General features: G+C 41.3%; 2 long non-coding RNA genes across 3 annotated transcripts; one reads left to right on the plus strand and one right to left on the minus strand.

Annotated features, from left to right (window-relative positions):
- Window positions 1–1,174: 1,174 nt before the first annotated feature.
- Window positions 1,175–18,025, minus strand: LOC132392841 (uncharacterized). 2 transcript variants are annotated; one of them, XR_009511672.1, is made up of 3 exons: window positions 17,153–18,025; window positions 3,112–3,221; window positions 1,175–1,494 (listed from the first exon to the last, which is right to left on the minus strand). It is a non-coding gene; the product is annotated as an uncharacterized LOC132392841 (long non-coding RNA). The 2 variants fall into 2 exon arrangements; XR_009511673.1 differs by adding an exon at window positions 15,509–15,614 and having other exon boundaries at window positions 1,175–3,221; window positions 17,153–17,227.
- On the plus strand, window positions 13,719–17,161 carry LOC132392840 (uncharacterized). The gene is made up of 3 exons (XR_009511671.1): window positions 13,719–13,940; window positions 15,874–16,000; window positions 16,899–17,161. It is a non-coding gene; the product is annotated as an uncharacterized LOC132392840 (long non-coding RNA).
- Window positions 18,026–24,178: the final 6,153 nt, after the last annotated feature.

Genomic DNA, 24,178 nt, shown 5'->3' on the forward strand with positions numbered 1-24,178 from the left:
AGCAATATAAAACTTTGTTTGGACTGCATTTCAAATATTACATGTAGTTCTGGTCTCCATTATAGCAAGGATTATGGAGGGCTTGGAAAGGGTACAGAGGAGGTTTACCAGGACTTGCCTGAATTAGAGGGTATGAGCTTTAAGGAGAGGTTGAACAAATTTGTGTTGTTTTCTCCTGAGCTTCGAAGACTGAGGGGAGACCTAACAGAAGTTTATGAGATTCTCGGAGTCAGAGATAATGTGGGCAGTCAGAATCTTTTACCCAGGGTAGAAATGTCAAGTACTAGAAAACAAGCATTTAAGGTGAGAGGGAAAAAGTTTAAAGGAGACGTGTGGAGCAAGTTTTTTTACACAGTGAGTGGTGACAGCCTGGAACTGGCTTCTGTGAGAGTAGTGGAATCAGATATGATAATGGAGTTTAAAAGGCTCTTAGACAGACATGTGGATATGCAGGGAATGGAGAGACTTAGATCACGTGCAGGCAGAAGAGATTTAGTTTAATTTGGCATCGTGTTCATCACTGACATTACGGGCTGAAGGGTCTGTTCCTGTGCTGTCCTCTTCTATGGTCTAATACTCCCATTGGATACCACTTAACCTAGCTGGCATGGATACAGTCAGTCCTTATCTTTTGTTTTTGCTTCCTTTTTATCTTGCAGTTGCTAATTCTGACAGTCTCATTGCAGAGGTAACAATCTAAAAATGGGTAAAGGACCGAGAGTAGCGAAGAGTTAATGAGGACCAGAATGGACAGTATGTTTAGCTACTGAGCTATTAGCTTAAAAGGATTCTAAAAATGATGAAAACACCTTTTTACTAAGATTCTAATCTCTTAATGGTGTGTTTACTCTGGCTATCGGACATGGAACCAGACACAGCATCTGCCTCGATCTCTTAACCCAATCCCTTAAACCCCAATGAAAAGTCATCAAATTCTGCCTTCGAGTCAGGCCCAAGAACAAGAAGTTGGATTCACAGCTGCCTTGGATCCAAATCTTTCACCCATCGCACATAATAAATGGAAGAGTGAGGGAATATGTGCACGCATGCAGCATCTAACATATGCAAACACCATCTGCCCTACATACGTGTGAAAGATCACATATGTCAGCAGACACTTTAAAAAATTGACACCCACAGAGCTCACTATAATCTTGCAGATTTTAAAGCAGGGAACAAGTTTAGAAAATAGAAATTGATTTGCACCAGCTTTTATAAGTACGAACACACCATAAAATCACAGATTGTAATGAATGCTGAATATATTCCATAAGTTACTTTGCTTAAGGCACCCCGTCACAAAACTGCTGAGGTACAAAAGGAAGCTGCCTGTGATAAAACCACTGCGTAGAATCGGTATATCATCTCTGAGAACTTAAAGAGGAAGTAAAATATATCATTAGCTTTATTTAAAATTCGTAATCTGTGCCCCATGTGTAACCAAAAAGATCACATTTGTATCCAAGTCAGAAGTTTGTTGGTCAAGCTCCTCTCCTGAAATTTAAACACAAGATTCAGACTGATGATTTCAGTTCCAAAGGCGCTGCCTATCAAAGGGAACATCAAGCCAAACCTTGCCTATTCTCTGAAGTGTCTGTAAGTGGTTCTATTTTAAAGAACAGTTAAAAATCTCCCTGTTATTTGACCAGAAGTTCTCCACAATCAAAACAGATTTTCTGGTCATACTTCCCATGCTGTTTTTTGTAAGACCTTGCTGTACACAAACTGACTACAGGTTGTTCCCAGGTGACAACAGGGTTCCCTTCCTGATAACCGTTTGTGACCCAAACTGTTTGCAAGTCAGAAATGTGGCCAGGAACTGAGCTCCCACAACTGAGGAGCCTCAGGGAACAGCTGCAGCCAACAGATCCATCCTGCCTGACTCCTTAACGCTTATTCAAATGTGCAGGTCCTCCCCAGTTTATGAATGGTCACTTAATTAGGTACAGGAGTCAAACCCCATGTGGTCTTCTACTCTGTAGCTCATCCACTTCAAGATTCGATGTATTGTAACACATCATTATTTGGGTTGCTGTTAATATCCTGTCAGCTTGAATCAGTCTCCTCCGATCTCTCTCATTAACAAAGCATTTTTGCACAGAACTATATTTCACTGTTTTTTTGTCTTTCACACTGTTTTCCTCTGTAAATTCTAAAGACTGTTGTGAGTGAAAATTCCAGGAGATCAGCAGATTCTGAGATACTCAAACCACCCCATCTGACATCAACAATCATTCCATGGTCAAGGTCACTTAGATCATAATTCTTCCCCATTCTGATGTTTGGTTTGTACAGCATCTAAACTTCTTGAACATGTCTGCATACTTTTATGCACTGAGTTACTGCTACATGAGAGTGTTTGGGGTGTCCAGGGAAGGGTTGCACCTCTGGTGAAGAGGTTTGTCATGTCCATTCCATGGACAGCTCACTCACCTTCTGTCCCCGCTGGACACTTAGCTCTCAACAGTGGCTCCAAGTAACTGTTTGCGACAGCAGCCACAGCTTGGTACACCACTACGACAGCCGGGCTAAACCAAGTGAGGCTAGCTACCGACCTCATGAGGACATGCCTGTCCTAGCGTGCTAGTTCTGGTGGAATGGGCAGGTGAGATCCAACGTTTGAGACGGCAGTACTGCAAAGTTCCATGGAGTATGAAGGACATGACAGGGCACAGAAGATGTCATGGTCATCCGCTGTAATCAAGGAAGATCCCAGTATGTGATCCTTGTTCATACCACTGGACCCGAACTTCTGAGGTTGAAAGAGTGGAACTACCCAGTGCAACGGCTTTTCAACTTTAAAAACTCTCTCACAAAGGTTTCCTGTCGTTGTCAGACATGATGGACAATCACCACACTGCCACTGCATTAACAAGCAGGTGTAGAAGTGTACCTAATAAAGAGTGTATATTATATATACTGTAAGCCTGGCATTCATAAACTGGGGAGGATTTGGACCTTATTTCCTTCATCCACATTGCAAATGTTCCTCACTGTGATTTGAGGGTTTCTGAGTTGAGAAAAGTGCTTTATAAATGCAGGTCTTTCAACTGCAGAGATTATGTTACTCTAACAATTCCCTGGAATGTCATTGGATTGGAATATCAGTACCTAGTAGATTTTGCAAATTGACAAAAGGTTTTTGAAACCTCGTTGCTTGTTGTGTGTCATGTTCCCCTTTAATGCAAGTTTACTGATGGAGCAGTGGAGTTTCATCCAGCCTGGCAAAAAAAAAGGCATAGATCAGAACTGCTAAAATAAACAGTGATCTGCAATTCAGTCTTCACACAACCTGAGGCAGCGGGAGGCGGGGAAGGGGATTTAAACTTTCTGCGGCAACACACTCAGCGTGAGGTGGGGAGAAGCCAGCGGAACAGTCACATAACAAATGAGGATGACAGATAAATGTCAATTGTATTAATTTAACTGTAAGCAATATAAGCATCATGATAGTTTCAACATGTTTCAAATAAAACTGCTGTTTCTGTCCTGTCTAGCATACAAACTCCTCTCACTGATCACAATGTCCCAGGCATCATGCCTGACCTGATGTGGGAGAAAAAGTTGCCTGTATATAGCTCTTTTTGCCTCCCTAGGATGTGGCAAAGAACCAACTTGGAAAGTAGCAGCCTATAAAACACAGCGGCCATTTTGTCCTTTCCCAGGACTCTGAAACATTGATGAAATATCCATTGGATCGAGAGAATGACTGAAGGATAAAAGTTCACCAGGAGAACTGTAGTGCTGGTCAAAATATTGTCATGCATCTTTGCTTGCACCTAGGAGGACAGATAGGCATTTGAAAGACAACACCTCTTCAAATGCAGCAGTCCTTCAGCTCTGCCGTTTGAGTGTCGGCCTACATTTGTGTGCAAGTTCAGGAAGGAACCCCAAAACCCCTGGGAGGTACAAGTGTTATGATGGCGTAAAGGTAAAATTAGATTTGATAACTTCTGAGCACTGTTTAAACTATCCACATAGGAAGCTACATGTGCGTGGAGGAGGAGGCCCATGTTAAGGTCTCTCATTGTTTAGAGTCTGTTTATAATAGCTGTGATACTGGGAGCTGCTTGTTCTCAGAATGAGACTTCACCTTTACGAGAGGAGAATACAGGAGGACTGGAGCCAGAACAATTATTTCCCCAATCCACAAATCTGCAAAGATGAAAAGAGTTGGCAGAGAGGAATGTTTTCCACATGATTTGAAAGAAAGCCCGAGTAAAAGCATTAATCCTAAACTCCTGTACCTGCCATTAATCAGAGATTTTGGGAAGTTGGTTCCCTCTGACCTTACATAATACCTTTTGATTAATGAGGCAAAGCACTGTAAAGCTTAGCACGACCAGGCACGCAAATCGGGGAACCTGTGACTGACGGACTGTGTAGCTCGGTCAGGCCTTGTTCCACTGTGCTATAATTCTGTAACATAAGGGCATTGACCTGTCATGGAGTTCCAGACAGGAAGGGGAGACATGAGTGAAATACGCCTATTGGGTTACAAAAAAAAATGCACCATAGAAATTCTAGGCCACACATGGGGCACCTGTGCATAGCAATATGAATGTTTGATTACCCTTATCATTTTCTCAATAACCTGGAGTAAAAATTGGGCCTCAGTGTGTTGGAATGAGAAAAGAATAAGGAGTACTTCTCATTGCATGGTTTTTGAATAAAACAGGGATGATATAGTGCAGCAAATACAAAGCAGGTTGGGACCTAATTCTCTTCAATTCTGATTGAGACTAGCACTTAAAGATGAAACTCCAGGACACTACTGCAAGCACTCAGGTGAAAAACCACGAGGTTCCTGAAATAAAATCACTTGAGATTTTTCAAGTTCTTTGAATGCTTTCATTTGCTTTGAAAGACAACTGGACAATTAAGAACTTGTTTGTACATGGATCAGAGAAATAAATGAAATGTGTTACATTGTATTCATCAAGATCTCTGAACATCCTGAAGTGATTTACAGAGGTGTTGAAAACTCATACTTTCCTTCTTTTTCTATTTCTTTTGGCAGACCCTCCAGTTCGTCTTATTTTCACTCTGGTTTTGTGGATCAGAAACATACAACGTGGGAACGTTGATGACTAAATTATGCACAAAATGCTCTCATGAAAAGCAATGTATAAATGACCAGATACTCTCCTCAGATGAGTTAAGAGATAAATATTGCCTCGGACACAAGAAACAACTCTCCTGTATTTCAAAGCACGTTAAGTCCATTCAAAAGAGTAGTGGGGACATTGGTTTTATGTATTAAGTCAAAATCAAAGTTGAGGTTATTGGTATATTCACAAGTATGTGTTGCACAGGTCCAATGAAAAACTTAGTTGTGGCAATTTAACAGGCATGTGGCATCATATAAGCAATGTTCACAAACAAAAACATAAATTGAACACCAATTTTACAAGAAAAAACACTATTAAAACACAAAAATGCATTTTAGTGCAAAGTGATCAGTTCAAAGTTTAAAGTATATTTACTATCAAAGTACATACTATATAATTGTTCCTGAACTTAGTGTTGTGGGACCTAAGGCTTCTGTACCTCCTGCCAGATAGTAGTGGTGAGAAGAGGACATGGCCTGCATACTGGGGTCTTTGATGATGGATGCTGCTTTATTGTGCGAGCACTCCATGTAAATGTACTCAGTGGTGACGGATGAGGCTGTATCCACCACTTTCTGTAGCCTTTTCAGTTCCTGGGCATTGATCTTTCCATACCAGACCATCATGCAAACTATTAGGATGCTCTCCACTCTGCACCTACAGAAGTTTGTCAAATTTTATGGTGACATATCAAATCCATACAAATCTCTAAGAAAGTAAAGGTTCTATCATACCTTTTTTGTGATGACACTTAACGTGTTGGTCCCAGCACAGATCCTCTGATACGATAAAGCCAAGAAATTTAAAGCTACTGACCCTCTCAACCTCCGTTACCATTTATGAGGACTAGCTCATGGACCTCCAGATTCTTCCTCCTCTAGTTGATAACCAATTCTTTGGTTTTACTGATACTGAGGAAGAGGTTGTTGCTGTGGCACCATTCAACTAGAGTTTCAATCTCCCTCCTATATGCTGATTCATCACCACCCAAAAAATCTGGTGTCAAGTGTCATCAGTTCTACCTGTTGAAGGAGATCTCCACCATTTTCCTGGTAGCCATGTACATTCCTGGCTAATGCCAAGCTGGCACTAGAGGAGCTGAGCACAGTGATCAATAGTCATGAGACTGCACACTCTGATTCCTTCCCAATCGTCGTGGTAGACCTCAGCCTGGCTAGCTTGATAAAATCTCAGACAGACCACCACATGCAGAGGAACAGCCAACACATTCAATCACTATTACACCACCAAGAATGTGCCAAGTTGTACAAACACTTAGGGAAGTTCAAACATCTGGCTGTGCTTCTTCTCCCAGCGTACAGGCAGAGACTACGGACAGCAGCATCAGTGGTGAGAACCAACCGTATGGTTAAAGGAGGCAGATGAGCGCATACTGGGCTACTTTGAATCGGTGGACTAGACCACATTCAGGGATTCATCTTCAGATCTAAATGAATACACACCATAGCTGCCAGCAACTTCAACTAGAAATGAATGGATGGGTGCATACTTTCAAGAATATACTGAACATGCCCAAATGAAAATCCCTGGATGAACCAGGAGACTTGTTATCTTCTGAGAACAAGATCTGTAGCATTCAGGACTGGTGATCCAGAATCCTAGAAAAAAATCCAGGTATGATCTACAGAAGACCACCGTGAGAGCAAAAAGGCATTTCTGTGTGTGAAATTAGAGTCAAAATTAGATTAACGACAGCTGTGGCAGGTTTTGTATACCATTATATCTTATAAGGCAAAGTCTACCACTATATATGGCAATGACAATCAACAGGTAGCACTCACATCTATCCTAATGAACTGCTTCGAGAGGTTGGTTACGGATAGAATTAACTCCTACCTGAACAAGGACCTGGACCTATTGCAAATTGCCAACAGCCACGATATATTTATAATGGACATAATCTGTCTCTCCACTCTGCTTTGAAGCACCTAGACATCAGCAAAACATACATCAGGCAGCTGTTTATCAATTACAGTTTGGAGTTCAATACCCTCATCCCCTCAATATTAATCACCAAGCTTCTAACTCCGGGCCTCCGTACCTCCTTTGGAACTGGATCATCAACTTCCTCATTGAGAGACCATAGTCATTATGGGGATCAGTGGTAACATCTCCTCCTCCTCACTGACAGTCAACAGTGGCACACCTCAAGGATGCATGCTTGGTCCACTGCTCTACTCTCCCTACGCTCAGGACTGTATGGCTTGGCAAAACTCAAATGCCAATAATAAATTTGTAGATGACACCACTGTTGTTGGCAAAATCACAGATAGCAACAAGGAGTGAAATAGATCAGCCGGTCGAGTGGTGTTACGGTAACAACCTTGCACTTAACATCCGCTAGACCAAGAAAATTACTGTGGATTTCAGGAAGTTGGGAGAGCACAGACTAGTTCTCAATGAGGCATCATCTGTAGAAAAGATGAGCAGCTTTAAGTTCCTGGATGTCAATATCTCTGAAGATATATCCTGGGCCCAAGAACATTAATGCAATCATGAATAAGGCACACCAGTGTCTCTACTTTGTTAGGAACTTGACTAGGTATGGTATGTCACCTAACACTTGCAGATTTCTATAGATGTACAGTTAAAAGCATGCTGACTAGTTGCATCAGACTGGTGTGGGCTCCAATGCACAGGATTGCAAGAGGCTGCAGAAGGTTGTAAACTCAGCCAGCTCCATCACAGGCACAGCACTCCCCACCATCAAGGACGTCTTCAAAAGGCAAGCAAGAGAAAATCTGCAGATGCTGGAAATTCAAGCAACACACGCAAAATGCTGAAGAAACTCAGCAGGCTAGGCAGCATCTGTGAAAAAAAGTACAGTCAACGTTTCAGGCTGAGACCCTTCGGCGGGACTGGAGGAAAAAAAGGTGAGGAGTAGATTTTAAAGGTGGGGGGAGGGGAGAGAAACACCAGGTGACAGGTGAAACATGAAGGGGGAGGGGATGAAGTAAAGAGCTAGGTAGTTGATTGGTGAAAGAGACAGAAGGCCTTGGAAGAAAGAAAAAGGCGGCAGGAGCACAAGAGGGAGGCAATCGGTGGGCAAGAAGATAAGGTGAGGGAAAGAAAAGGGGATGGGAAATGGTGAAGAGAGGTTGGGGGGGGCATTACCAGAAGTTTGAGAAAATGATATTCATGCCATCAGGTTGGAGGCTATCCAAACAAAATATAAGGTGTTGTTCCTCCAACCCTAAGTGTGGCCTCATCACGACAGTGGAGGAGGCCATGGATGGACATATTGGAATGGGGATGGGAAGTGGAATTAAAATAGGTAGCCACTGGGAGATCCCATTAGTTCTGGTGGATAGAGTGTAGATGCTCAGTGAAGAGGTCTCCAATCAATGTCGGGTCTCACCAATGTACAGGAGGCCACACTGGGAGCACTGGATACAGTAGGTAACCCCAAAAGACTCACAGGTGAAATACCGCCTCACCAGGAAGGATTATTTGGGGCGCTGAATGGTAGAGAGGGAGGAGGCGTAGGGGCTGTGTAGCACTTGTTTCGCTTGCAGGGGTAAGTGCCAAGAGGGAGATCAGTGGGAGGGATGAATGGACAAGGGAGACGCGTAGGGATCAGAAAGCAGAAAGCAGAAAGTAGGAGGGGGAGGTAAAGACGTGCTTGGAAAGATCTTCAAAAGACAGTGCTTCAAGAAAGCAACATCCATCATTAAGGACGATAAGGGAAAAGGTAAAGAAGTCTGAAGACCCATAATCAACAATTCAGGAGCAGCTTCTTCCCTTCCATCACCAGATTTCTGAACGGTCCATGAATCCATAAACACTCCCTCATTATCCTTTTATTTTGCACAATTTATTTATTTTATAATTGATAGTGATTTTATGTCTTTCCACTACACAGCTGTGCAAAACAAATTTCACATCTGATAAAAACAGTGTATTAAACCTGATTCGTGTTCTGATTTTGCTGGCTGGTTCAAGATCCGAAGGGAAGTAGCTGTTCTTAAACCCGGGGTTGTGGGACTTCAGGCTTCTGTACCTCCTCTCTGATGTGAGAAATGGCATGGTGGGGATCTTTGATGATGGATGTTGCCTTCTTGAGGTGGTGCCTCTTGTAGATATTACCGATGATGGGGAGGGATCTGCCCATGATATATTGGGCAGAGTCCACTATTTTCTGCTGTTTCTTATGTTCCTGTGCATTCATATGGCTGTACGAGGCCATGATGCAACCAGTCAGGATATTTTCAACAGTATATCTGTATAAATTTGTCAGTGTTTGGTGACATACAGGAGCTTCTCAACCTGCTAAGAAAGCAGATACACTAAGCACTTTCCTTATGATTGCATCCAAGTGCTGAGCTCAGGACACATCATCCAATATGTTAACCCTCTGGAATTTAAAGCTGCTAACACTCACCACCACTAAGCTCCAATGTAGATTTGTCCTTGTTTTCCCTCCTTACCCTTTCTGAAGTCAACAATCAGCTCTTTAGTTTTGCTGACATTGAGAGATATGTTGCTATTATGGCTCCAGTAAGTTGACTCGTTGTTACCTGTAATTCATCCAGCGGAAGCAGGCACTACACACAAGTCCTGATGATCAGCGAGGGGCAGATGTTATTATCTAATCTCACTGACTGAGATCTGCCAGTGAGGAAGTCGAGTATGCAGTTGCAGAAGGAGGTACGGAGGCCCAAGACTTGAAGCTTGATGATGAATTTGGATGGGATGATTATGTTAAATGCTGAGCTGTAGTCGAATGAACAGCAGCCTAACATATGAGTTCCTGTTGTCCAGATGGCCCAGAACACATGTGAAGAGCCAGATAAATCACGTCTGCTGGTGGTGGTATGGTGGTAGGCAAACTGGAGCAGATCCAGGTCACCTCTGAGTCAAGAGTTGATTTTCTTGAGCTTCTTGAGCACTTCGCTATGGTTGATGTAACCATTATAGATAGATATCACTAAGGCAGGTCATCACGCTCTTCTTGGGCACCAGTATCAAAACGTGCATGCAAGATATTGAGCTCACCTGGGAATGATGGGTCATTACCACTTATGCTGCCTGACCTTGATTTGCTATATTTTCCCAAGCCCTACCATTGTTGAGCATCTGTGATCCCAGTTTAGGTTGAAATTGTCTCAGTGCTTAGATTGACCTTCCGGAGGTCGGGCATGGACTTTTTATATGAGTCTGCATCACCAACCCTAAATGCCATGGATCTAGTTCTCAGCAGATCACGATTCTCCTGGTTCATCTGGGGCTTGAGACTGAGGAAGACTCAGAATGTTTACATAGACACACACTCACCCATGCACATTCTTATGAAGTCAGTAATGACTGTGGAATATTCATTTAGGTCCACTAATGAATCCTTGAGCAGAGTCTAGTCCATTGACTGGAAACAATCCTAAATTTACTCCTCCATTTCTGTTATCCAGATCTTTGTAGTCCTTTTCACTGGTGCCAAGCTTTTCAGTCTCTGCCTGAATGCAGGCAGAAGAAGCACAAACAAAATATTCCACCTCCGACAGTTTTGCTGAACTGAAGGTTCACCCTATAATAGATCCTGTTCTCTGGTGTAGGCCAGAGTCTGTTTACTCCTGAGGCAACAGTTGTAGTGCTGAACTAGAGCAGATAGTAGAAGGGTTTTAAGACTGCAAGGTGAAGTATAGGTAAAGAGAAGTGACAATATCTGGCATTAGTTCAACTTGAAAGTGACACATTCAGCACAGGCAGTCTATGCCCATGTTCACTTTTAACACAAGGTCATAGAGCCTTTGAGTACCACAGACCTTTTGCCTATCTAGTCCATTCTGAACTATTATTCTGCCTAGTCCCATCGACCTGCACTGTGCCATAGCCCTCCCATCCTTGTACTTATCCAAATTTCTGCTAAATGTTGAAATCAAATCACTTGCACTGGTAGCTTATTCCACTCCTGCCAACTTCTGAGTGATGAAGTTACCCCTCATGTTCCCCTTAAACATTTCACCTTTCACTCTTAACCTATGACCTCTAGTTCTAGTCTCTGGTGTGGTCCTTATGCAGTAAACCTACTCTATTTCTTGAATTTCCTATTTCCTTCAAATAGTTTTCTAACCTATTCTAAAGTATTGACATCATCTCTGCTTCAGTCACTAATTCCGAATGAACATTTAACAGCCTTACCACCTTAAGTGTGAAATAGTTTCCTTCTGCCTTTCTGTTCTACATTCAGTTTCAATGAATGAAACCTCATTCTGGACTTCTGACCCTCCAAAATGTTGTGCTTCTATTTTCTCTCTGATAACCTCTCATTAAATATCTTCATCGAAGTATCATTTGTGTTTACTTGTATATCATATTTAAAACTGAGCTACCTTTTCCACAATAATGTTATCTAAAATTCTTATCTATTAAATTGAAAACTTGAATTAAAAATATGCCAGGTCACGTTGCTTTGAAATATTATTATGGTTAAGATTTTGGCAGACTGATGTGAGAATGTCTCTCACCATGTGGGAAACTGGAGTCTTACTTCCTACAGCACACAGTTGCTGCTTTGATAACTATTTACTTCCAAGAGACTGAGTTCCCATTTGCAGCTACATCTGAAATGTGCAGTGGTTAAAGTTGTCATTCTGGATATGAAAGAAAAACAGCTTTTTATTTATTACGACAGGTTATGGTACACTGCAGAAAGAAGAACCAGTCACCTCCCTCCAGCACAATAATCAGCACACAGTCGGGAAGCTTTCAAGGAATTCCATATCACAGCAGGTACAGTACCCGGCTGATTCCAGAGCAATGCATCAGGCACAACGATTTGGATCAGTGAATGACTGAAACAGGCAGTGCTTGTGCGAGCAAATTCCCTGCATTGATTTTTCTTAAATAGCCTTCTTCTTTTCTGTTAAATTGAACTTTCGTCTTTTCGTTCCTCCCCATCCCCCCCTCGCCCCCACTTTTTACTCTCCATAACAGCTCCAGATTGAAGCTACAGGAGAGGCAGGGGTAGATTTCTCACTGTGGCTGAGGAAGTTTCATAAAATCCAATTTGCCCTGTAGAAACAGAGACACCTGCATTTTCACAGACCTTTCAGGTTTTTAGGATGTCCCAAAGATTTTTCCAGCTAATGGAATACTTTTAATTGTCACTATTGTAATTCAGGAAATGCACTAAACTAATTTTGCACACAGCAAATGGGAGTCTCCTAGGGAGAGTAGCAACAGTACTGAATTTCCTCTATTTGTAGACAATTTCTCTTACTGTGAACTGATGAACACTCAGGTCTTTAATTGTCACTATTGTAATTCAGGAAATGCACTAAACCAATTGTTCACACAGCAAACGGGAGTCTCCTAGGGAGAGTAGTAACAGTACTGAATTTCCTCCATTTGTAGACAATTTCTCTTACTGTGGACTGATGAACATTCAGGTCTTTAGAAACTCTTTTGTGGCCTTTTCCATCTTCATGCATCTCTACAATTCTTCTTCTGAGGTCCTCCAGAAAGTTGTTTTGTTTGACACATGGTGCATATAAACAGATCTTTCTTGAGAAGAGCAGGCTCTGTCAGTAAACTGACTTTGTGTGTCTTTTTTATTGGGCAGGGGACCACTACAACCCATACCTCCAATCTCATCTCATTGATTGGAACACCCAACTCCAAATAGCTTTTGTAGAAGGCATTACCCCAGAGGTTCACAGACATTTCCAACAAATGCAAACAATATTGAATCATCTTTCTCAATAAATAAAGTATGTTGTTTTGTGTGTTGTTTATTTAATTCAGTTCTCTTTATATAGTTCTAGGAGATGTGAAGATTTGATCACACTTTCAGTCATACTTATGCAGAAATAGAGAAAATTCTATGGGGTTCACAAACTTCCTAGAACCAATGTATTGTCTTCCAGTCTAGCATGTAACACTCACATCTTTGTGTTCAAGTTCCTCCATGGACTCACTTCTCTGTAACCTCTTCCTACCCAACAGCTCTTTTGTTCCTCCAACTCGGGATAATTGTGCATTCCAATTTCCTTTGTTCCAGGACTGATTGCTGTACCTTCAGGTACCATTAACTGAAACTTTGAAATCATTCCCTAAACTTCACTGTGGATTCACTTCTTTAAGACAATCCATGAAACATTTCATTAAGAGACTCAGTGTAAAATATCCTTCGGATAAAAGTCCCATGATTCACCTTGGAATGTTTTGTTGCAGTCTGTGAAGAGCTGTGGTACAGTTGTTCCAATAAGGAAATGCTATATAAGCATTTTTTTTTCCTATTCAGGCCAGGGAGCTTCTACACAGAGAAAGGCTAAATTCCATGTAAATTTTCAACCACTCTGTGGTCAGCGTTCAAGTGCTCTGTCTCTGACAGTTTCTGTTCTTGGTTTAATGTGTTCAGAAAGAATTTGGACATAAAGGAGATTTTATTTCCATTAATTACATTAAATAGAGTCGGCACCAGGCCTCTGAATTATTAAAGGTCCCATTGTGGTATGCAAGTGTTGCTCTCACAAAAAGAGTTTGGAAAAGGCAACTTTAAAGAACCCTTTATTTTTACAATTCCTTTTCACATGAATGAGGCATTTCAAAATGATGTGCACCGTGAAATGTAACACATTGACCACTGTAAAGTTGGCAAGCACGGCAGCGAAAGCTCAACTTGCTGGGGTTATTTATATCCTCAGCAAACAAAGAGAAAATGCAGCCAATACTGATTGCAGAAGTGAGCAGTATTAATGGCTGGACATAATTTTGCTATTTCCTGTTCTGTCATTGAATTTATACCTTGTTCAGCCATAGGAACTCACTGTAATTTCACTCACCCTCTCTTTTGACCACCTTTTCAGAATGGTGAGTAGTGATTCCTCTGCTCTCTGGCTTGTTTCTCTGTGGGAAGCTTCACTTATTTGCAAATGGCATGCTTTGCTTCATTGGTCAGAGATTTGAGTACAACTGTCGTGAGGTCATGTTACAACTGTATAAAACTTTGGCTACACTGTATTTAGTGTACTGTGTGCAGTAAGGAAGGATAGGAGGGGTGGATTTGTAGAGGGTGCATACGAGGTTCACCAGAATGTTGTTTGGATTGGATCATCAGCAATGTTCCTTTAATTTGTAATGACCAGTATGCACAAAAACCTTACGCTGTGCAAATTTTTGCCCAGTGACAACAACATGTGTGTGTGCACTGAATTTATAAGTGGAAGTAAACCTGAAGCTATTCTAAGAATAATAAAATACCAAGTCCAGTTAGCTGTTCATTGTTTAAAAGAAATAAAATAACTGTCAATAAGAACTTTGATCTCCTCTGGGTTTGGCTGTTTTCAATCTCATTCCTTTGACTCTCACAAAACATATGTAGCAAGCCTATAGCTTGTAATGAAGGATTGTCTTGCTGGAGCTTTTGCACACTGTCCATATGTGATTTGCTTGCTAAATGATGCTTTAAAAAGTCAAGTTTCCAATTATCACTCCACTTCTTCCACACTTGCAAATTCTCCAAAAATTTTAGCATTGCAACAATACAAGCAGTTAACACCAGTCTCTGTATTGTAAATAAATATTTCTCGTAGCTGTTCCTGACCTCGTGAGCTTTTGGTGCATTTCTACCATTTCATTAAGTCATTCTACTTTAAATGAAGTAGCAGTTCTTTTGTGCATAACACCCTTTGTTTCTTTGGAATTTCAATCAATAATTTCTTCAATAAAAACAGCCAGTTCTAAAATCTGCAGAAAAATCATCGCAAACACTATGTTCTCAACACCATCCACATCAGAAACTAGAAAAGGAAATGTGATTGTGTACGATTGTGAAACAAGGTAGAGGGTGACAAACTTTTGTGCGCAGTTTAAATTCCTTGATGCACCAGCAGCAAAGTATGTGTTCGCCCACACACCTTAGAAGGAACATTGATCATCAGTATGAGAGTAGAGGTTGTGCAAACTTGGGTTGTTTGCTCTGAGGTATCAGAGGCTGAGGGGTACCCAGATAGAAGTATATAAAATTATGAGTGGCATAGATTGATATTAGAATCTTTTTTGGAATATCAAGTGCTAGAGGCCATGCATATAAGCTGAGAGTGAGTGAGCTTAAAGGAGATGTGCAAGACAAGATTTCTAACACAAAGAGCAGCAGGAACCAGGTACATGCCATCAAGGGAAATAATGGAAGCAGATATGACAGCAACATTAAAGGGGCATTCAGGCCGATACATAAAATGGAGGAATAGAGATCATGTGCAGACCACCATAAATGGTTGGCACATACATTGTGGGATGAAGGGGTTGTTCCTGTGCTGTATTTTCTTGTGTACTAGGATTCCACGTAACGTTTCTGATGGTGGTGTTGCAAGATGATCTAACTAAGTACTTAAGATGATAAAAAGAGTTGACAGGGACAAGAGAAAGGAAGTACTTACTTTGCTGGGGAAATCCAGCAGTAGGGAAATTAATTAGGCCAATCAGGAATTATGTTGAGCCACAACGCTGTACACAAAGGGTGGTGAAAATCTGGATCATTCCCCCCTGCAAAAAAACCTTTGCTGAGAGTTGGATGTAAATTTCCGAAGTGATATTGATAGATTATTATTTAACAAAGACATGAAAGGATATGTATTTAAGGATGGAAGTAGAATAGATGCAGATCTGCCCTGATCTAAATGAGTGATAGCCCCTTTGAGAGGCCAACTGGCCTTTTTCCTTTTACTAAACAGTATTTGTCACCTTTCTCTTCAGATTTCTGGAATGTTTTCTTTGTTCAAATAAAGGGTCTCTTTTATTCTAGAACTCCCAGCAAACAATAACAAGACTTTGGATTCCTATGGAGCATGAAGACCAGCAAGTTCCCACTCAGACACGTTTTTCGTTTATTTGACTCCCTGAAGCAATTGAATCTGACTGATTTGTAACAGGTGAGGAATGTGCGGGTCATTATCAAATTCCATAAGAAATTACAGAAATTGATGCTGACTCAGTCCAGTAATGAAATCTAACCTTGCTTTCAGCCAGATGTTTTTAATTTCCCACAGTTTCCCACCACCAGTCACCCCACACGCCTCCTCCCCTTAACCCTCACAACGTTTTCTTAACAGGCCAACTCCTTGCTGGGTTTTGTCATTCCCCAAGTGGCTCCATGACCTTGCCCACGTGTCCCCATGCCCTTGCCCAAATATGCTCATGATCCTTTCAAAGTGACCTCTGACCTTTTTTAATTGATTCCGAGATGTTGCCCAACTGGCCCCCTTACATGTTTTGAGTGGCTCTCATGCACACACGTCTTGGTAGCAACTCTCAGCTGTATATCCTGCCTGAATGACGGAACTGCCAAATTTCATGAAATAACCAGAAAGGCAAGGCCAGAAATTTTCCTGTCTTGCAAAATATTTTTAGCCACTGAACCTTCTCAAGAATAGAGAGAAAGTAGCATCTTTCTGGAAGCAGTATGCTGCTGCTAGTTCCCATCTATTTGGTGTGACATGTCTTGTATATTTCAGATCAGCAGTGAAGGGTGATTATTTATCAATTGGTGGCTTTCAGTCAGCCAATGTAGGTATGAAATGCAGGTTGACACTCCTTTATTCGCACTGAGGAAGTATTACATCATAAGAAGATCAGAAAATAGGAGTAAGGACAGGCCACTCAACCTTTCAAGCCTGCCCTACCATTCAACCTGACCTTGGGCTGAACTACCCCGACCCTTATCTGTTCTGTGCCAGTTCTCCATAGCCCACAATTCCCTGATTTTTCAGATATTTATCTACTTCCTCTTTAGTTAATCACCAATGATCAATTCTTTTTCCTTGCTCCCAGGTCTTCTAGGGGAGAGAATTCCAGAGACTCATTGTACTTGGCAAGAAGGCCACTGTCAGAAGATCTGTCTTTTGGAAGAGATGATGAGCGGAAGTCCTGGAGAATTAACCCCCATGGCATTTATAATGAAGAAATGCTGGGGAGTTCTCTCTGTATCACTCAATCAATATCAACAAAATCAAAATTTCTAGCCGATGTCTCATAGCATGTTAACGGTGAAACATTAAAATTAGGAACAAAAGTAGGCCATTTACCCCTTCAACATTGCTCCACCAAGAACATGGTTGATCTACTCAGCGCCATTTGCCTTGATCCCCTGAAATTCCAACAACATAATGATCTTTATTTTGAAGGAACTCAATGATTAAACCTTCACAGTGCTGTGGGAGAGCAAATTCCAAAGTTCACTACCTTATGCATGAATAAATTGCTAACTTGTTTTATCATAACTGACTAGAGTGTTTACTATTTCTAAAATGGCTTCTTTTCAAGAGTACTCTATTGGTTGTAAAACATTTGGAGACACAATTGAAAGTGCTATATAAATGCAATGTTTAAAGGAAGTAATTACTTTTAAGTCTTAATAGAGTATACTGTCATAGACAGGAGAAAACAGTTAGAGTTAAATATGCATAATTGGAAAAACACTTAATCACTGTGGAGATATCCAGCTGCTGAAATGGACTCAAAGCCTCTTGCAACCATTGCTGTATTTTTGGAACATTTCAAAAAAAAAAGCTGTAAGCTTCTTATAAAAGCTTTGTTGCAAAAAGCTGCTGTAAGGGACCATGATTGTGATTGGATGGAAAGAATATCTAAAAGAAACATTATTTTGTCTGAGTTTCACAAACACTCATTATGTGTGTTCTGGTTAATGTCTCGTCCTTGCTTTGTTCCACCTTCATCAATTTACTTATCCATTTCTTTGCTTTGTAATTCCTCTAGAAGACTTTCAAAGAGAATGGAAAACTGACCAATACAGGGAGGGCTTTTGAAATGTCACTTGGGGATATTTGACCCTTAAACTTTGTTAGTTTATCCTCTTGCTCTGAACTACAGGGACTTTCCACCGCCATTCTTCTACTCAAATAAGTTCATTGTTGAATTTGTTTTATCATTGGCTGGAACAGCACAGACAGTTAAATAATTAAACATTTTATTGCTGTGTTTGACTAACATATTTTATGGTATGCTTAAGTATTGAAAATCTCCAGGGTCCTGTCTATCACGCTATTAAACAGCGTTGCCCTCCCGCTAAGTGCATGTTATTTATGACTAACAAGTTGAGTTGACCTGCTAAGTATTCAACAATTTAATTAATCAGCTGCCCAAGAAAATAGGACTGATGTTCAGGCAGAACTTTCCACCATCTGTGTGCAGTGACTGAAAACGGACTGCTGGAGGCAGCATTTCACTGGCTGACAGGAGGTAGTGAAACATGGCGATCTTTCTTAAAAGTAAAACAAAAAGAGAGATTTTCTCCTGTTGGTCTGCTCCTCCGAGATACACAGCATCATCCAGCACTTCATGACCATTCGAGAATGTTTTATTGGTTCAGACTCTTGGACTAATTCGGTCTAAAGACTGAAAATCCTAACAAACAGAAGCAGGAGAAGGTATGATCTGAATCAGAATTAGAATCAGGTTTATTAACATTGGCATATGTCATGAAATTTGTTGTTTTGTTAAGCAGTACAGTTCAATATGTTAAAAAAATGCTATATTACAATAAAAAAAATTAAAAATCAGCAAGAAATGAGAAAACTGGTGAGGTAGCATTCATGGAATGTTCAGAAAATGTTCCTGAAACCTTGAGTCTAATTTCCTTGAGCATGCTATTCTATAACATCATGGCTGATCCTGGGCCATGTTCTAGGCTGCCTAGCTCAGAAAATTATTTTGCAAAGTGGGCATCCAATCGTAATATTGTGCTTTACAAACAATTTCTCATTTTTCCTTGAACTTCCTCCATCTCTTCTCTCCCCTCCTCGTCCTTGTTCCTTGCTTCTGTTTTCCCTTCTATTGTGCCAAAGACACAACCCCTTCCTCCTTCCCTCACTCACTGCCACAGTCCACTTCCTCACCTCATACGTGCGCTTGCAACACTGTGTGTCAGACAGAGTGGTCAGCAGTACTGGGGCTCCACAGGGGACTGTCCTGTCTCCCTTTCTCTTCACCATCTACACCTTGGACTTCAACTACTGCACAGAGTCTTACCATCTTCAGAAGTTTTCTGATTACTCTGTCATAGTTGGATGCAAAGGAGATGAGGCTGAGTACAGGGCTACGGTGGGAAACTTTGTCACATGGAGTGAGCAGAATCATCTGCAGCTTAATGTGAAAAAGACTAAGGAGCTGGTGGTGGACCTGAGGAGGGCTGAGGAGGGACCTGTTTCCATCCAAGGGATCAGTGTGGACATAGTGGAGGATTACAAATACCTGGTGATATGAATTGACAATAACCTGGACAGGTCAAAGAACACTGAGGCTGTCTACAAGAAGAGTCAGAGCCGTCTCTACTTCCTGAGGAGACTGAGGTTCTTTAACATCTGCTGGATGATGCTGAGGATGTTCTACGAGGCTGTGGTGGCCAGTGCTATCATGTTTGCTGTTGTGTGCTGGGGCAGTAGGCTGAGGGTAGCAGACACCAACAGAATAAACAAACTCATTCTTAAGGCCAGTGATGTTGTGGGGGTGGAACTGGACTCTCTGACGGTGGTGTCTGAAAAGAGGATGCTGTCCAAGTTGCATGCCATCTTGGACAATGACTCCCATCCACTCCATAATGTACTGGTTAGGCACAGGAGTACATTCAGCCAGAGACTCATTCCATCGAGATGCAACACTGAGCGTCATAGGAAGTCATTCCTGCCTGTGGCCATCAAACTTTACAACTCCTCCCTCGGAGTGTCAGACACCCTGAGCCAATAAGGCTGGTCCTGGACTTATGTCCACTTAGAATAATTCACTTATTATTTATTTAATTATTTATGGGTTTATATTGCTATATTTCTACACTATTCTTGGTTGGTGCGACTGTAATGAAACCCAATTTCCCTCGGGATCAATAAAGTATGTCTGTCTGTCTGTCATCCATTGTACTCCTCCCCCTTCATCAATCCTAATCCCCATCCTCTGTCATGCATTTCTTGCTCTTGTATTTCTCTCTCTTAGCTCCCCCTCCCATCCTTCCTCTCCTATTCACCTCCCTTTCCATTCCTACCTCTCTCTTTCAACGGCTCTTTCTCATCTCCCATCAATCCTTCCTCCTGTCCTCCATCCACTGTAGAAGTAGCAAACAGCCCACTCTGTTGGAGACACAAGGGACTGCAGATGGTTGTATCTAGCGCAAAAAAACACTGGATAACAAAGGTTTTGCTTCTTGAATCCTTTTTGGTATATCTTAGGGATTTTGGACAGCTGATCATGAAAATCACCATGAAATTTACCTATAAGACATTTTTTTGTTTGAAATTGCCTTTATTTGTTATTTCAATTCATAATACAAGTCAATTACATTTTGCCCACAATGTAAGCTGAAAAACTTCCTATCCTGTCCAGGCATGCTTGGGCATGTTTAGGCAGAGTAGATGATGCATGGTAGGATAGGTTTTAGAAATGCTATAAAAGCATCACAGACAGACACACATAGTTCCATGCATTGCATTTACATGTACAGTGCCTATAAAAGGTATTCACCTCCCATTGGAAATTTTCATGTTTTGTTGTTTTACATTGAATCACACTGGATTTTATTTGGCTGTTTTTTTATATTGATCAACAGAAAAAGACTCAAAGTGAAAACAGATCTCTACAAAGTGATCTAAATTAATTACAAATATAAAACACAAAATAATCGATTACATAAGTATTCACCCCCTTTTAATATGACACACCAAATCATCACTGGTGCAGCCAAATGGTTTTAGAAGTCACATGATTTGTTTTTGGATCTGTTTTTGGAAACCTGCATACAGTCGGATGATAGTAGAAAAAATACACCTGTATCTGGAAGGTCCAACTGCTGGTGAGTCAGTATCCTGGCAAAAACTACACCATGAGGACAAAAGAACACTAGAAACAACTCCATAAAAGGGTTATTGAAAAGCACGTCAGGAGATTAGAACATAGAAATTGCACGTTACAGGCCCTTTGGCCCACAATGTTGTACCGACCCTCAAACCCTGCCTCCCATATAACCCCCCCACCTTAAATTCCTCCATATACCTGTCTAGTAGTCTCTTAAATTTCACTAGTGTATCTGCCTCCACCACTGACCCAGGCAGTGCATTCCACGCACCAACTACTCTCTGAGTGGAAAACCTTCCTCTAATATCCCCTTTGAACATCCCTCTCCTTACCTTAAAGCCACGTCCCCTTGTACTGGGCAGTGATTCCCTGGGGAAGAGGCACTGGCTGTCCACTCTGTCTATTCCTCTTAATATCTTGTACACCTCTATCATGTCTCCTCTCATCCTCCTTCTCTCCAAAGAGTAAAGCCCTAGCTCCCTTAATCTCTGATCATAATCCATACTCTCTAAACCAGGCAGCATCCTGGTAAATCTCCTCTGTACCTTTTCCAATGCTTCCACATCCTTCCTATAGTGAGGCGACCAGAACTGGACACAGTACTCCAAGTGTGGCCTAACCAGAGTTTTATAGAGCTGCATCATTACATCACGTCTTTTAAACTCTATCCCTCAACTTATGAAAGCTTAACTACCCTATCTACCTGTGAGGCAACTTTCAGGGATCTGTGGACATGTACCCCCAGATCCCTCTGCTCCTTCACACTACCAAGTATCCTGCCATTTACTTTGTACTCTGCCTTGGAGTTTGTCCTTCCAAAGTGTACCACCTCACACTTCTCCAAGTTGAACTCCATCTGCCACTTCTCAGCCCACTTCTGTATCCTATCAATGTCTCTCTGCAATCTTTGACAATCCTTTACACTATTTACAACACCACCAACCTTTGTGTCATCTGCAAACTTGCCAACCTACCCTTCTACCCCCACATCCAGGTCATTAATAAAAATCATGAAAAGTAGAGGTCTCAGAACAGATCCTTGTGGGACATCACTAGTCACAACCCTCCAATCTGAATGTACTCCCTCCACCACGACCCTCTGCCTTCTGCAGGCAAGCCAATTCTGAATCCACCTGGCCAAACTTCCCTGGATCCCATGCCTTCTGACTTTCTGAATAAGCCTACCATGTGGAACCTTGTCAAATGCCTTACTAAAATCCATGTAGATCACATGCACTGCACTACCCTCATCTATATGCCTGGTCACCTCCTCAAAGAACTCTAACAGGCTTATTAGGCACAATCTGCCCTTCACAAAACCGTGCTGACTGTCCCTGATCAGACCATGATTCTCTAAATGCCCACAGATCCTATCTCTAAGAATCTTTTCCAACAGCTTTCCCACCACAGACGTAAGGCTCACTGGTCTATAATTACCTGGACTATCCCTACTACCTTTTTTGAACAAGGGGACAACATTCGCCTCCCTCCAATCCTCCGGTACCATTCCCGTGGACAACGAGGACATAAGGATCCTAGCCAGAGGTTCAGCAATCTCTTCCCTCGTCTCGTGGAGGAACCTGGGGAATATTCCGTCAGGCCCCGGGGACTTATCCATCCTAATGTATTTTAACAACTCCAACACCTCCTCTCCCTTAATATCAACATGCTCCAGAACATCAACCTCACTCATATTGTCCTCACCGTCATCAAGTTCCCTCTCAGTGGTGAATACTGAGATTGATACAAGAAAATGTACAAGTCACTGAATATCCCTTGGAGTACAGTTAAGTCAATCATCAAGAAATGGAAAAAATATGGCACAGCTGTAAATCTGCCTAGAGCATGTCATCCTGAAAAACTGAGTGAACATGCAAGAAGGGGCCACCAAGAGACCTTTGACAACTCTGGAGGAATTACAAGCTTCAGGGCTGAGATGGGAGAGACTGTGCATACAGCTGTTACCTGGGTGCTTAACCAGTCACTTATGGCTGAGTGCCAAAGAGAAAGCCACTGTGAAAAAATCTCACATGAAATCTCGACTAGAGTTCACCAGAAGACACCAGAGTTCAGCCAGAAGAAGGTTATATGGTCTGATGAAACCAAAGTTGAGTTTTCTGGCCATCGAACTAAACACTATGTTTGGTGCAAGCCAAACACCCCACATCATCAAAAACACACCATCCCTACCGTGAAGCATAGTGGTGGCTACATAAAGCTGTGGAGATGCTTTAGTGCAGCCGGCCCTGGAAAGCTTGTGAAGGTAGAGGATAAAGTGAAAACAGCAAAATACTGGAAAATCCTAGAGGAAAGCCTGATGCAGTCTGCATAAGAACTGTGACTGGGGAGAACATTTGTGTTTCTTCAAGATAGTGACCCCAACCATGAAGCCAAAGCTCCATAGGAATGGCTTAAGAACAAGAAAGTTACTTGGAAATCTGATTTATATTTAACTATGGATTGTTGGAATAATGAAATATATAGTTGTATTCCACTTGAAAAAATTACATATAATCTAAGAAATGAATATGATATATTTTTGAAAATTTGGCTCCCATACATACAAAAGATGGGATTAAATATATAGGTCCTTTGAAGATAAAATTATAAAGTAATTGGGGAAAGTAAAAATAAATATTAAAATTATTTTGAACTCCGTGGAGCATGTGGGGATCTTCCGATGTCCAGGCAAACTTTTTTTCTCCATTCTTTCTTTTTTTTCTTTCTTTAGATAAGGGTTAAGGGGGGGAGGGTTAAGAGGGGGGGGGGAGGATCAATATTATTTTTCATTTTTTTCATTACATTTATTCTTTGTAATTTTCTAAAAAATTAATAAATAAATAAAAAGAACAAGAAAGTTAATGTCTTGGAGTAGCCAAGTCAGAGTGCAGACCTCAATCCAATTGAGAATTTGTGGCTGGTCTTGAAAAGGGCTGTTCACTCACGATTCCCATGCAATCTGACAGAGTTTGAGCAGTTTTGTAAAGAATGGGGAAAAATTGCAGCATCCAGATATGCAAAGCTGATAGAGACCTATCTGCACAGACTCAAGGTTGTAATTGCTGCCTAAGGTGCATCTACTAAATACAGTATTGACTTGAAGGGAGTGAATACTTATGCAATCAATTATTTTGTGTTTTATATTTGTAATTGATTTAGATCCCTTTGTAGAGATTTATTTTCACTTTGACACAAAAGAATCTTCATCTGTTGATCTGTGTCGAAAAAAAGTCAAATTAAATCCATTGTGA

Source organism: Hypanus sabinus, chromosome 4 (genome assembly GCF_030144855.1).
Source record: "Hypanus sabinus isolate sHypSab1 chromosome 4, sHypSab1.hap1, whole genome shotgun sequence".
Lineage (NCBI taxonomy): Eukaryota > Metazoa > Chordata > Chondrichthyes > Myliobatiformes > Dasyatidae > Hypanus > Hypanus sabinus.